The sequence below is a fragment of the Nylanderia fulva genome, unplaced genomic scaffold (assembly GCF_048542155.1).
Source record: "Nylanderia fulva isolate GAGA-0341 unplaced genomic scaffold, ASM4854215v1 Scaffold8, whole genome shotgun sequence".
NCBI classification, from domain to species: domain Eukaryota; kingdom Metazoa; phylum Arthropoda; class Insecta; order Hymenoptera; family Formicidae; genus Nylanderia; species Nylanderia fulva.
In genome coordinates this window covers 2,951,809-2,967,394 of record NW_028190916.1, presented here as the reverse complement: position 1 = coordinate 2,967,394, position 15,586 = coordinate 2,951,809, and positions in this window count along the sequence as shown.

The following is a 15,586-nucleotide window of genomic DNA, read 5'->3' as shown; positions in this document are numbered from 1 at the left end:
ATAAAAAGCAGCTGGATTTTCCTGGCAAGTTAAGCTAAATAATTTTAGTCATCTATTATTGGAAGAAAAGGGCATCGCGCAATGTCGATCGCATGAGTAATTATGACCGGGCAGCAAATGAATCAGAAAAGTTTCTCGCATCGACAATTTCTCTCACGAGGCTCGCATCGAAATACGAATCTCTCTCGTAAAATACGGCTTTATGCTTTGCACCTGACGCCATTATAACGGGACAATGTATGTATGTCGTGTCAACAATGGGTGTCATCGCCGTAGTGACGCACATTGTGCCATCCTAGAAGCCTCCTCGAAATAAGTATATATATATATACAATATATATATATATATATATATATATATATATATATATATATATAGTCCGATGGATCGGATCGAAGTTGTGTAGATCGCTGATGATCGAATTAAATGTAGGCGGCAGTTAATGGCGAATTGAAATTAATTATTTAGTTGTTGATTCCTTTTTTATCAATAATCATGTCATGAGGATTTAATATTGCAAATATCATTGCGGCAAAGTGATGAGAACTTTAACATTCTATCACATGAATTACGGAATATCTAGAAGAAAATTATATCGTTATGTACGTCTATATAAAAAAATTAAAAACAAGTTTCTAAACTTTTTTTCTTGCTAAAATATATATATTTGATGTGTACACCTCTCTCTCTCTCATTCTCTTTTACTAAATTGTATTATGAACATTTTTTCAGGTAAATGTTTATAATATAATTTAATATTTAATATATATTTAATATATATATTTTATTCAACTATGATATATGTAAAATTTGAATAAACTTAATTATTCAATTAGTGCATTTAAAAATGAAATATATCTTGTATCTGATCATGAAGGATTTGCTCAAGATCTTCGATCTTCCATAATAGCATTGATAAAAGACGCTGACGTTTATTTTGAGAAAATTGCATAGTTTTAATATGCAAAATCTCGAGATAAGTTAAATCATAATCGAGATTGATTATGCAAATGGAAACTTTATGGTTTATAGAACATTCTTTGAAAAGAAAAATACAAAGCATTTTTGTGTGCACATTTTGATTAAAAATAATATTTCTCTCTCTTAGCTAATTATTTAAATAAAACCAAAATTTCTTTGAATTTCAGAATTGTCGGAATGACTTTTATTATGGAATATTTTAATGTGTGTAGCTAAAATTAAATTCTTAACTTCTAATTTAGTTTTTCTTCTTTAATTTTGATTCTCTGATTTTGATCTTCAAAGACAAATCAATTGAAAAACGTTGCTAGTGTATCTTTATAACAGTAGTGTGCAAAAATCAAAAGCTGGCCAGCTTTTTTCACAGCGCAGTTTTGAATTGTTTGTTGTTTCGTGATTGGTCGATTCAATCTCGTATCCGTCTCATCACATGTTGTATTCTAGTAGGTATTAAGGGCTTTAGAGAGATTCTCTTGTACGCGCGTGCTTGAGAATCATGTATGTATATACACAAAGTGTATATGTATATTGAAGACGTGATATGATTAAATTGAGCATTTTGATGACTAAAATGCATTTTCTTTATTACACAAAATAGATGTTAACGTATCATTTTTTAATTTAATTTTAGTAAAAAAATCATTTTTTCAAACATATTATTATAAAAACAAAAAGTATGTTTTTTCAAATTAATTTTTATAGTATATGTTTGAACTATTCTGCTTTAACTTTTTGTTCATATGTAATTATTATTATTTAAATGTAATTAAAAATATAACATTTTTATTTAAATGTAATTAAAAATATAACATTTTTATTTAATAAATAATAATCCTTAAGGTTGCCAGTAATAATTAATAAAAAACCACTCCTCAATGTTTAAAGTCGACCAGACTGGCAATAATTTATTATAAATAATTATTTGAAATACAACAACGTTTCGGCTGTCATTGCAGCCCTTTTCAAGTACATCAAATTTAAAACAGTAAATCAACTTCTATGCAAACTACCGACAATGTTAACGCTTGTTTTGATGAACAATGTCAAGACATTGTTCATCAAAACAAGCGTTAACATTGTCGGTAGTTTGCATAGAAGTTGATTTACTGTTTTAAATTTGATGTACTTGAAAAGGGCTGCAATGACAGCCGAAACGTTGTTGTATTTCAAATAATTATTTATAATAAATTATTGCCAGTCTGGTCGACTTTAAACATTGAGGAGTGGTTTTTTATTTTTATTTAATTTTTATTAAATAGAAATTTAATTTAAAAAATGTTCCGTAAATAAAATATCTCATAACTAGTTGTAGATATACATGCATCTGCTATATTTTTTTTGTTTGTGTGGAATTTTATAATAAAACATATTTGCGTGCTTGACTTATAATAGTAAAATATGCGGAGGATGAGCTTATTCATTATTTTAAAAAATGCGCGCCTACGCAATCAACTTTTGGGGCAATATGTATATTACGGACGTAATCGCAGGGCAAAATAGGAAGGGAGAAAACGGTAGATAAAATAGGGGGAGAGCGTGGGGGTAGACGGGAGTGGAAACAACGAGACGTATCGGGGCAAGAATGGTCCATTCAAGAGCTCGTGGTATGTGCACTTTAGACAGACATAGGAAGGATAGTTTTCGTAAAGTTTGTACCCGCACTATATTTCATCTTCCGCTCGATATTAATTCTGTTCTCTTATAGCTAATGTAAATTTGGTTTATTGATTCGGTATTAATTCTGTTCTCTTATAACTAATGTAAACTTGGTTTATTGATTTGAGACTCCTCGCTTTCGTTATAATCATATTTACTATACTATGACAAAATATTATGTATAGGCAGTATTATCGAAAGTAGATGATACTAATATTTCTGAAAAGTGAAATACGAATAATTTTGCTCGTGATACTTGTAAATATACTTCATTCCAAATTCGTTATTTATCACACAGAGATTATTTTCTTTTCAAATTTAATTTCCTAAAAATTATGGTTGTGGGACAATGTGGTATTGGAAGAATTTTATAAGAGTTTTTCTGATTAATATTTACCACAATAAAAAATATTAATATGTGCATAGTAAAATTAATCAAACATATTTTATATTTTATTGCGGTAGATATTATTGTGGATTTTTATTGTGGTAAATATTAATCAGAGAAACTCTTATAAAATTCTTCTAATACCATATTGTTCCACGATTAACATGATTTTCTGGTAAATTTTAAAAGAAAATTCTTTCAGTGTATCTTCGTTCTTGAAACATCTTGCAAGTTATAATACCACTGGCTTCATTTAATAACAAGTTTCAATCTAATCTGCACTTTTTTTTATACTAAACCGATTTTTCAAATTAAACAAGTAATATGAGTGGAGCAAGAGTTTTAATAAATATAATTAGTTTAATAATGTCACATCTTGTTAAGCCTCAGCTCTATTTACATTAAGTAAGTTATAACGAACGTATCAAAATTTGCAAAATGTCAAATTTTTATTTTAAATTAAATAACACGTAACGCAAAATTCAGAAACTGGCATACTTGTTATCATTAAATACACGCTAAATGTCTGTATTATGTACGTGTCCTACATTTCGAACAAATCAGTTGCATTAAATTCAAAATTTAACAGCGAGATCAAATATTTGTGCATATTAAATAATGCGATGTGCATATTGTAATAATTTACAAATTGCATAAAAAAATGTTAATATAAAAATTTTGTATATTTACAATTATTGACAAATATATTCGTTTATAGAAGAAATGTTGAGAGAAAATGATAAAATAATGTGGTACATTACATATATATATATATATATATTTATTATAGAAAAATATATAAATCTGATTTAGAAATATAAAAATTATCGTAATAATTCGTTAAATCATTATTACACAGAAATCACTATTAAATTTTGATATTTTTCTTTATAATTCTATTATATCTATTATATCTTTAATCAAGTTTTGATTGACGTCGATTCCGTGTAACGAAAATTCGATATTTTCATTAAAATATGTACATAGTGATTTCCGAGATCTACTTTTCTCGATATTTTACGCTTCATACTCTTGTATTGTAGAAAATTCGAACAAAGATATTAACAAGAAAACGTAGAATTCTGAACGTGAATGAAAAGGATATAAATTGAGACAATGTTTTATTGAGTTAAGAAATATAAAAATTGTATTGTTCTCGGTATTATATTTTTTGCGGTTTCCATTTGTCTGTACAAAAGTGCGCTGTTTCGACGGGGACTCTTTTACAGAGTGGAAATAAAAAAGGCTTTAGAAGTGCTATTGTTTTAAACAGTTCCCTAAATAAAAGAAAATGTGATCGTGAAAATTATATTTTCATAGCACGTACCAATATCTCTTTTCACGTTTTTAATTTATTTAATAAATTAAGAGTTTAACTAGGCTCTGTAATATATAAATATAAATTTAACATATATAAGATAGGCAATAAGAGCCAAATCGCGGATGACAGTGCGTTATTCTAAACGAAACTAAATTTTTTCGTTAGAATTAAATACCTGTGCACAAGGCACCAAATTTTTACTTGGACACGGCCAAGATATAAAATTGGAATAATCTCTACAAGAGATTTTTAATTCCATGTATCCCCTATTCCCCCTAAAGAATTAAAGTGCGAGAGAAAAATATAGATCCGAAAGTCGCAGAATCGGGAATCGAACCCGAGACCTTTCGCTTGCCGGGCGACTGCTCTTCCAACTGAGCTATTCAGATCCTTTCGATTCTATACTTTTCTCTGTTATATATATTAATGTTGGTAAATAAACGCCTTTAAGCCAGCGTGTATAAATTAAGAGTTTAACTAGGCTCTGTAATATATAAATATAAATTTAACATATATAAGATAGGCAATAAGAGCCAAATCGCGGATGACAGTGCGTTATTCTAAACGAAACTAAATTTTTTTCGTTAGAATTAAATACCTGTGCACAAGGCACCAAATTTTTACTTGGACACGGCCAAGATATAAAATTGGAATAATCTCTACAAGAGATTTTTAATTCCATGTATCCCCTATTCCCCCTAAAGAATTAAAGTGCGAGAGAAAAATATAGATCCGAAAGTCGCAGAATCTTAAAGGCGTTTATTTACCAACATTAATATATATAACAGAGAAAAGTATAGAATCGAAAGGATCTGAATAGCTCAGTTGGAAGAGCAGTCGCCCGGCAAGCGAAAGGTCTCGGGTTCGATTCCCGATTCTGCGACTTTCGGATCTATATTTTTCTCTCGCACTTTAATTCTTTAGGGGGAATAGGGGATACATGGAATTAAAAATCTCTTGTAGAGATTATTCCAATTTTATATCTTGGCCGTGTCCAAGTAAAAATTTGGTGCCTTGTGCACAGGTATTTAATTCTAACGAAAAAATTTAGTTTCGTTTAGAATAACGCACTGTCATCCGCGATTTGGCTCTTATTGCCTATCTTATATATGTTAAATTTATATTTATTTAATAAATTTATAATTTATTTTAATTATTTTATTTAATAATATTTTTTTTCATTTTTTAATTGTCTCTAGTGTGTCTTTAACTCTCTAGTTTATATCATGTACATACAATACTCCTCTAGTGTGTGACTATATTTGTTTGTTGTTTATCCATTTGCGTAATTGTGTGTTTTTAATTTACTCAAAACGGATTAAGCAATTAGTCAGTTTACCATAAATAGCAAACCAATCTAAAAGCTACACATCAGCGTATATATTCTAGTTACTGCAATTTACATAAAATTGCGTAGATGGAGGAAATCCACCGACCACGATAAGCTATGCAACACAGTACTGCAAACGATCGCTAACGGTCTCTCTCTCTCTCTCTCTCTCTCTCTCTCTCTCTCTCTAACGATGATAGAGAGATGTAGTTTACCTCAATGAACACCACATGCATATCCAAGAATGTACAATAACCTTAGTTAATAATGTTAGGCATACTTGACGTACGTCACTTTAGAGGAAAACTATGAGCGCGCATATAATGTTATATATAATATGAGTAACGGGCAACTATTTCCTCACTTTCAAGGTGGCAGCCTCAAGCGAAAATTACACTTCTTCGTGGCAAACTTTTCGTTCAGCGAAAGAGCGCTGGCTGCATTTTAATAAATTTAATCTCATAATTTCTCTTGCGCGCAAATCCCTATAAATCTCTTTGCAAGTCTTCGGGATATAATTAAATTGTTCGAGTTTCCTTGTGATCATTGCTTTATATATACTGTACTTTTTCATTAATTTCTTGCTCTACCTCTAACGTTTATTCAGGAAATAATTACGAGCGACAGCAGTTTTTGCCTTCGGGAAATTCATGTCACGATGGCACAAAATAAATTAAAAATGCTCGGCGGATGCTGCAAATTATCTGAATAAATTAATTTATTAATTCTACGCCCACGATACTATTTGCGTGTGAATCAAGAAGAGATATGAATACAATTTTCTCAGGAATCTCGTGCGCAGGAATCATTGTCCTTTTTAATGATAGCGATACGTCACATAATTAGATTCCAGCTGTAGAGAGCGAAATATGCTCTGACCTTACGCGATGTGGGGAGCGTTATTACACTGATATTATTCAATCTAATAATGTTACTTTTGTAAAAAAAAAATGAAGCAACCACCTGAAATGATAATAATGTTGGGTGCATATACATATATATATATATATGTATAGAAAATTACGTTAATTTTCTGCACAAGTATTTCGCGAAATTATGAAAACTAGGTCACATCAAATTATAACAATAATATTGAAAAGGATATTTAAAAAATATATAAAAATGTATAAAAATTAAACATAATAATTGCACGTTAAGCTTTGAACATTTTTCGCTTTTATGAATGTAATATTATGCACATAATATAATTAAATTTTTGCAATAATTGCGTTGCCAAAAGGAAATATATTTATTTAAAATACGCAATTTCCGTAATACAGCTTTTATATGATTTCTCTTCGTATAAAATAAATCTATTAATGTATAATATTTATTAACTTTTCGTATTTTAATTAATTAATGAAAGGCTCGTATAATTTAACAAAATTAAACAAATTATATATAGTAGGCCAACTGAACGAGCAAATAAATAAGGTGTAAAAATTTTGACTGGGACAATATTAAAATTATGGATCACGAAAAGAACTACCATAAAAGACTAATATCTGAAATGATCCACATTAAAGAACAGAAAAATGGAATTAATTTAAATACAGACACCGAATTGTTAGACAGTAGTTATTTTGACATACTTAAAAAATTTGCTGAATCATAATTTAGAAAAAACATTGGTAATAAATAAATACATCACGCTCTCTATTTTGACATTTGGTATTCAGACTTCGCAACACACACTTGAAATATCGGGGAAAAGGACTTGTTAAAACGATAATGTAAGTTGAAAGATTTTTTAATTTTCTCTGACATTGATTTAATTCGCGTATTATATCCGTAGCATGCTCAAATGTCGCATAACTTGGCATCTCAGACCAATCGCCTTGCATATCTATTGGTCAACAGCGAAGAATCGTTTCAATTTTATATTTTAATATTTAACTAACTTTGTAGTTTTAACATTTAACTTTGTATTTTAATATTTAACTTTTATGTATTGATAAAGACTGTAGTGCAGTCGAAACGTTTACAATTTATATCGATTCTGTAACGGAATGTTAATTTAATTATTTAACTATTAATAAAAATTTTTACACCTTATTTATTTGCTCGTTCAGTTGGCCTACTATATATAATTTGTTTAATTTTCGTATTTTAGTTTCTTCTTTTCACAGACGAGAGAAGAGAGAGAGAGAGAGATTCTCTCAACTTAAATTTCTTTTCTCACGAGGATACATTCTCATTCCTGCGTATTGTCACATTTTAGGACATCGTATAAATCTCTCTTCACCAAACTATAACATCTTTTACTATCTTTTATCAAATCCACGTGCTATTTAGAGGTACTGAAATCCAATCCGATGGATCAGTGTCATGTCAATAATTCTGAATGGTGGATCAATACACTGACAGAAACAATTTCGCCCGAATAGAGTTAATACGATAATATGGTATTTCTCGAGGGTTCTACCTTCGCAAACCACATCTCATAGACGTACAATTTGTGGCGCGGATCTGAAGAGTAATTTTATCACTACATATATTAGATGCAGCTTTAATTTATGAAACCTGTAATGAATTTATAAGAGAAAAATTAGAGAGAAATTCAGGAAGTATTAGTTATTATTACTTTTATAACTAGATATTTTTAATTATTATATTGGATTGGCATTACATTATTTATGAGTTATGTCTCTTATTTTATATATTCTGCATGTATATATGTATATATTCTTATTGTTAGTGACATATATTCAAATTATATAAACCTTTTTATATCACGCGATTATAAAACTATTACAGTTTAGTATATTCTCAACTTCTCTATTCTTTAATTTTATTATTAAATTACTATCTTGTTTCTATTTATATATTTATAATGATATCGGTACCTTTAAATTTTCCGTAAATGATTGTAAATTCGGAACGGATTAAATGATGATCATTTCCAAGTTTCGCAACGTGTAGCTTGCGATCTGGATTAAAGGATTGGTGTCTTGGATTCTCGAGAAAGAGGTGTCGGCGGTCGATTCGTTGAAAGTATTAGAGAGAGAGGTTTATACCTTGAAAGCTTCCGCTAGCATGTAGTAACATTCTGTGAATGAGATTGAAATGGTAAATTAAATTAAAAACAAAGCCTTCTGCTGTGGAAAAAAATACTCCGATTGAAATTATACAGAAGAACGTAACAAGAGAGTTAACAGACTAACTGAAATCAATCGAAATAAATTGTTGAGTTTATAATTCAGAATAAATATGCGGAATCTACAATTTCATTTATTTGTTTTTACTATATATTCTTACGATTACTGGCTGGCCTATAAATGCCACGATGGAACATGGGCGTTTAAATCTCGGATTATTGTAATAAGCTTACATGCACAGCGGTAAAATTCTCAGAAAATGTTAGTTATTCTGAATTCACTTAATTGATTATGCATCTCTCTCTCCGGAAATAAAAGTAGCAAGAGAAAAGAATAAATTGAATAACTCTGGAAATTTTAATTGTCTTATTAATTAACTCTCTAGCATTACTAAATAATTAATTAATTAATTCCAATAAGAATGAAAGTTAAAGTTAAATAATATTCAATCGAGATTTTTTCTCAACGCCTAGTTCGATCGTAGAAGGAAAACAGCAACATTTGAGTTTCAAATAAAGTTGACCTATATTTATAAGAGAATGCTATTTTTGCTGAAAAAATTAGTGAAATTTTGATAACCAACATTGCTAAATCTGAAAAGCTTGTTAAAAGCTTAAATAGACGTTACTCCCTCGTTCGGTCGTCGAGGCTGCTCCCGGCAGCGTGAAACCAGCTCGCGGCAACATCATGAGTGAAAACCGAAAATTATGAATGAACAGAAATACAGCTGGCACCCGGTCGATAGAGCGGCACCCCGCGCGCGCTTTCGCGCCGATCCACCCCCGGCGTAGTAATCAATATAGAGGAGGGGATTGGCGCGATGAGAAGAGTGCGGCGGGCGCGCCAAGTCCATTCAGTAAAAGCGGGAGGCCTTGCTATTGATTGCGTGGGCAGCTAAAAGGGGCTCCCCCACCTTCGGCCATTCAGTGGACCGCAGCAGCCGCCTGGGGGGATGAAGGCACTGAGGGCAGGAGTGAATTTTACCAGGGGTGAGGCTCTCTGGGGTAGTTTGCTCTCTCTCTCTCTCTCTGTGTGTGTGTGTGTGTGTGTGTGTGTGTGTGTGAAAAAGCGTGTGGAAGTGGCGTAGGTGGAACACGAAGAAGGGGAAACAACATCTTTTACGACAGGGCTGGCCGTAATTTTCGGGCGCCACGATTTTCGACGAACCCTCGAAATGTGTGTGTGTGCGTTAATAAATATACATGAGTGTTTAGCGAAGAATATAGAAATTTCCCTGATTTTGACAACTCCGAATGAAGGCGATCAATAACTTTCTTCCGCTTAAAATTATTTTAGGATAAATGTCTCTACTACTTGATATATTATATAAAATATTTTATTTTAGAATAAATGTCTCTGCTACTTGATATATAAAATATTTTTCTATTTTGATAGAGCTTCCTTACAAGATGGTGGTTACTACCCTATTTTGAATGCCATTTTTACGGTGTTCGCGATGTAATCATCAACTATGGAAAATATATATCTCGAACAAATATGTAATAATTGTAATTAATTTCTTTTATTTTAGCGTTTAATGCCATGGAGAATGGAGACAACAATTTTATTATTCTTTATAATAAAATAAATATACATATATTTTGAAGAAAAAAGAGTTCTTAAAAAGTCCTATAGATATCTCATCCTTTTACGTTATTATGAAAGTATCTATCTTACGCCTGCATTTAAGTATATGATAAATAAAATCTTTTCTTAATTATAAAAAGGATTACATATTTCTAAATTTGATATTTCAAGCAAATCATAAAAATAAAATAATGACAAAAATTATTGTAATGCGAACCGTTGTGCACATATTGTTATATGAAAGTAAAGTTATTTATAATTAATTTTTTTATAACATTTTTCTTGCTCTCTCTATAACAAATCATTTCGCTGCAATAATCACTTGTAACATATAATTATTTTTTTAGCTTGCTTTATTATATAAGTTTAATATAATTGATAGAACGAATAATATATATATATATATATATATATATAAATTTCAGTTTATTTAAATAATATTTATAAAATATATAATACATATTTAAATTTCAATGGGTTAGAAAGAATGAGACACGAAAGATAGTGTGTCAGTTTCAAGGAAAAATTAATTTTTAAGTTATATGTGCGAAGTCGCACAACTGATTACTTTCAATGAGAATTGATTTTTCTTTGAACCTGATGCACTGGTTATCCGTTTTTGACCTTTTTTAGTCTATTGAAATTTACATATTTATTTTATTATTGAAAGCCTTACTCATATAATATATAGTTTGCCAAAATATTGAAATAGCATTTAATTTATATTTATATATTACATATTTATTTATTTACATATTTATTTTATTTTTATAACATTTTTAATATTTTAATTTCACGCACTACATTTTTGCGAGTATTTTCGTTATTATCATTGGATGACGAAATAATATTATATCATTAGAGTTATTATTAATTGATCGGCATTTGATAATTTATCAATCATTGATATATTATTCTCGTACAAAATTTTCAAATTCTCTACAGTGAAAAATAAACTAAAAATCAACGGTTGATAGCATACCAGTTCTCGATAAAATCATCCCCTTATATAGCATATATAAGCAAATATATAATACAGAAACCAATTTTATTTAATTAGTATAGAATATCTTTTGTTTCTGCAAGAAGAAATGTACTATCTATTAGTCTATTTTACAGTCTATTTTTAATACAAACTTGTTGATGTAATTGTAAATATGCTACATTCCCTTCTGCAATATATTTTTTTATTTGCTTTTTGTGTATAATTTATTAAAGTAAGATAAACTCTCTCGATGTGTGTGGTCTCTTTACGAAATATAATAATGTAGAAATTTTTCTTTCGAAGAAAACTCACAAATTTCTGATTCCCTTGTTACCGACTAAATATTGATTGAAGTTTATATGTATATACTTGTCTTTCTCTCTTCCACACATCCCTTTCTCTCTCTCTCTCCCTTTTTCTAAAGATGTGTGGAAATATATTAAACGTTTTATATTAATTTTTTTCATAGGTTTTAATAGGCAAAGTATCATTTGTTGTACGCATCATTAATTAAGATAAAAATAAGAAAAATTTTCTTTTTATTTAGAGCGATTATTATTTTATTAATAAATATTTAATCTATTATTCAATTTTGTTGCAGAAATAGGTTTGAAAAGTACAAATAGATATATAATATAATGAAAGTTTATTTTCGAGGAGATATATTTTTATATATAAAATATTACATAATAGAAAACTCGTTATTTTATTAATTAATTTTTTCTTGAAAATTAGTTGCGAAGAGACAAACAGATATTAAAGAAGCATTGCTGGATTATATTTAGACAATTATCAAATTAATTTGGTAAAGAAAAGTGACATTTATGTATTTTTAAAACAACTGACGAATCTTTAAGGAAGTTTCCTCTTTTTTTTTTGCTGAGTCTTCTTTCCACCTTTTCGTCTTTGAAGTTCAATAAGTCTGTGAGACCCTTTAAGAGCGGAATTTCCTCCCTTTGACGTTGTGTTTCATGCAACGCTAAGTTATGCGAAGATGCTCCTTGTTTAAGCATAAATTGGGCTCGTGGAGACAAGGTTTGTCTCGCAGAGAAGGTCCTCGTCCTTGAAATTAATTCGTGAAAGAGACAAAGGCTTCGCCTTCGGTTCACTGAACGAATCGCGCAGCTTTACGGATGAGAAACCATCGGCACGCGACGAGCAAACGTTGTCTGAGTGGAAAGAAAATAATTGGAGAGATAATTGTAACGACATTGTCGTGATTGGTGAAGGGATGTTATCTTGCGAAGACTGTCACTTTCAAGCTTTAATGAACTATGATTGTAGCAAAATTAAAAACAAATCTTTACAAAAGAATCATACAGTTTCGTGGATTTGTTACATATTACAGATATTTTATATATAAATATATATATATATATATATATATATATACCTATATATATCGCATATCTTATAATTTTAATGATGAAATTATATTATATTATGCTTTTTTATTTTTTGAACAGCTCTGTGTAAAATAAATGTTTTATCGTAAAACTTGATTATTATCTAGAGAATGGAATTTGTAGATCTACATTGTATTATTTATTGGCAAATTATGTTGATACATGACAGTACATTAACAAGTGCATGTCGGCGTGGCTTATAATATATATTGTTTAATCGTTTAACAATAATGTTGTACAATTCACAGCGTGACGGGCGGCGACGTACCTATTGATTTTAGGAAAGAGGGAGGATGAGGAATGGAGGATGTAGGGATGAAGGTAGTCCGACAGTCTCTTCTGACCACTGCAGCTTCATTCTCGACAAACCTTTTCTCAGGAATCTCACTGCAGTCTTTTTTTTTTTTTTTAATATAAAATAATAGTGTTCGCGACCAAGTTACGATAGAATACTCTTTAGATGTGTGATATATACTATTAAAACTTTAATATGTTTTTATGTATTATATGTATAAGAGAGAAACACAATATGTATATTTTTTTTAATCCTTACATTTAATTGAATTATAGAATGTAAAATCGTAGAAATACACGATCTTCTCAAAGTTTCTACAAATATGTGGAATATGTTTTTATATTGAATTCATAATTTTCGAATAACAAACAATTTTGAATATATTTATTATTTTTCTCGCGGACATTATGCTGTTGATTTCAGAAACACTCAATGGAGAGTTAACGATTTTTCTGGCCGTTTCGCGACTCTATATCTCGTCAATTGTACGTACAGTCCATCGCTGTTTACAAGGTAGCTACCCTAATAAAATCTCTGTGAATTTTTCATCCAAACCCCGCGAGTCCTGGAGTTCTGTTTAAGAAATCAGACTTCCGCCTCACGTACTCCCCAGGATTACGGTTCGTCTTCGTCCTCGACCAGGAGGGCGGCCACTTCATCTCGAATATCCACAAACGGAAAGAGGATTCGTCCCTTCTCGACCCAATTGACCCTCTTTACTTTTCCCTTTGCCTTTTCTTTAGAAACGACTGCATTGATTTTTCACAGACACATAACGATAAATATAAAATTTGTTTAAAAAATCATATTTTCTCTTAAATATACGCTTTTTTCTTATGCCATTATTTGCTAATAAATTTTTAAGATTTATTATGGAGATATATTGTATAATATATATATATTTATTTATTTTAAGTACTGGAATCAAGATTGATTCGATTAATTGATATAATTCTCTATAGACAGGATTTATTTTCAACATGTTAACTCCATTTGAATTGTAAAATATAAATCGTAATTTATTTGAATAATAAATATTAATATTAATTCTCATCGCTCCTTTTTGAAAATAATTTATAATGCGTTATATGTTTTTATTTCGTATCTTTTGATTTATTAAAAGTTAAAATATATATATATGATAATATTACAATAAAATAAAATATAATTATATATCAATCTGCTTGATAGAAATTATATATTTTATTACAAAATGTTATATAATTATCTTTATCGAAAGAAAAATTTCGGCCCGAGAGATATTTATTTATCACCGAAACATTGTCGCCGAGAGGATCATCGGCGCAAAGAAGAGATATTATTCGACGGCGAATGTTTGCGCGAATTAAATCGGCCGCGTGCCTAGTGAAAAGGATATGTCTAACGAGATTGTAAAATCCGCCAGGATAATTGTATTCGCGCTCAATTTAAACTCTCGTTGATAATCGATGGTCGTTAAATTGCACAGTGCTCTACGTGTGTCGCTTCCGGTTTTAATTCTACTTAACGAGCGGCTGGCGTGGACCGATGCGCGATTTAATGCTCAAACAAAATGCGCTGCATCAAATTCCGTTTATGATATAATTGAAGCCGCGTTTTCGACTACACGCGTTTGCGTATTGTCGCAACACACGTTTGTTTGTCTCGTTGCTCGTTCGCAAATTTTCCATATCAATCCCCGCCGAAAAAGCGTGCGGTAAAAATTTTATATTGGCCTGATTTAATTGAGTCAATGATTCGGATTTAATAATTGGCTAATCGGTTAAAGCGCAAAACGATACATCGGTTTTGCGACAACAATTTTAAATGAGATCTATAATGATTATTGAACGAGTCAGTGTCATGATAGGAAAAAGAAACTATAGAATTTTTGTTTTTATATTTGTAAGATTTTCCGAAAAATTTATTAATTTATTTTAGAGAATTATACTCTAATGTAGACTTGAAATTATGTTATTTTCTATTATAGTCATAATTTAATATTTAAAATCTCTATTTTTCAAATTTGTTATTGAAGGTTTTGCTAAATAAGTTTAAAGCTTGATATTTTTGTAAATAAGATGTTTTGCAATTTTATTAAAAATTAGTGCGTTTTTAATTCATTTATTTACGATAATTAAAATCTCATTACACATTTTTTATGCATGCAAGGAATATTACTATACTTGAATAAGTACAGGAGAAAAATTTGTGAAATATGTTTTATTAACATTAGCTCATTGTTACGTTACTTTGAACTGGCAAAATTAAGAATAATAATATCTAATGAAATAATTTATAATTATGCATTATAATTATGATAATACTCTACATACGTACGTAACGTAAATGTTATATGTACTTGTATTTTAAGTATCAAAGGATATTCCCTTTTCCAAGGGAGAGATACATATCCGTAAATCTAATTTTTCTAATAATGAAAAAAAGTGTGATGCTCTAACTGCTAATTAATTCTCTAGAATAATTTATAAATGTTCCAAATATTTATTTTTTCGATTTTTATTGATGTATGAGACAAAAAGATTTGAATCCCGTCTC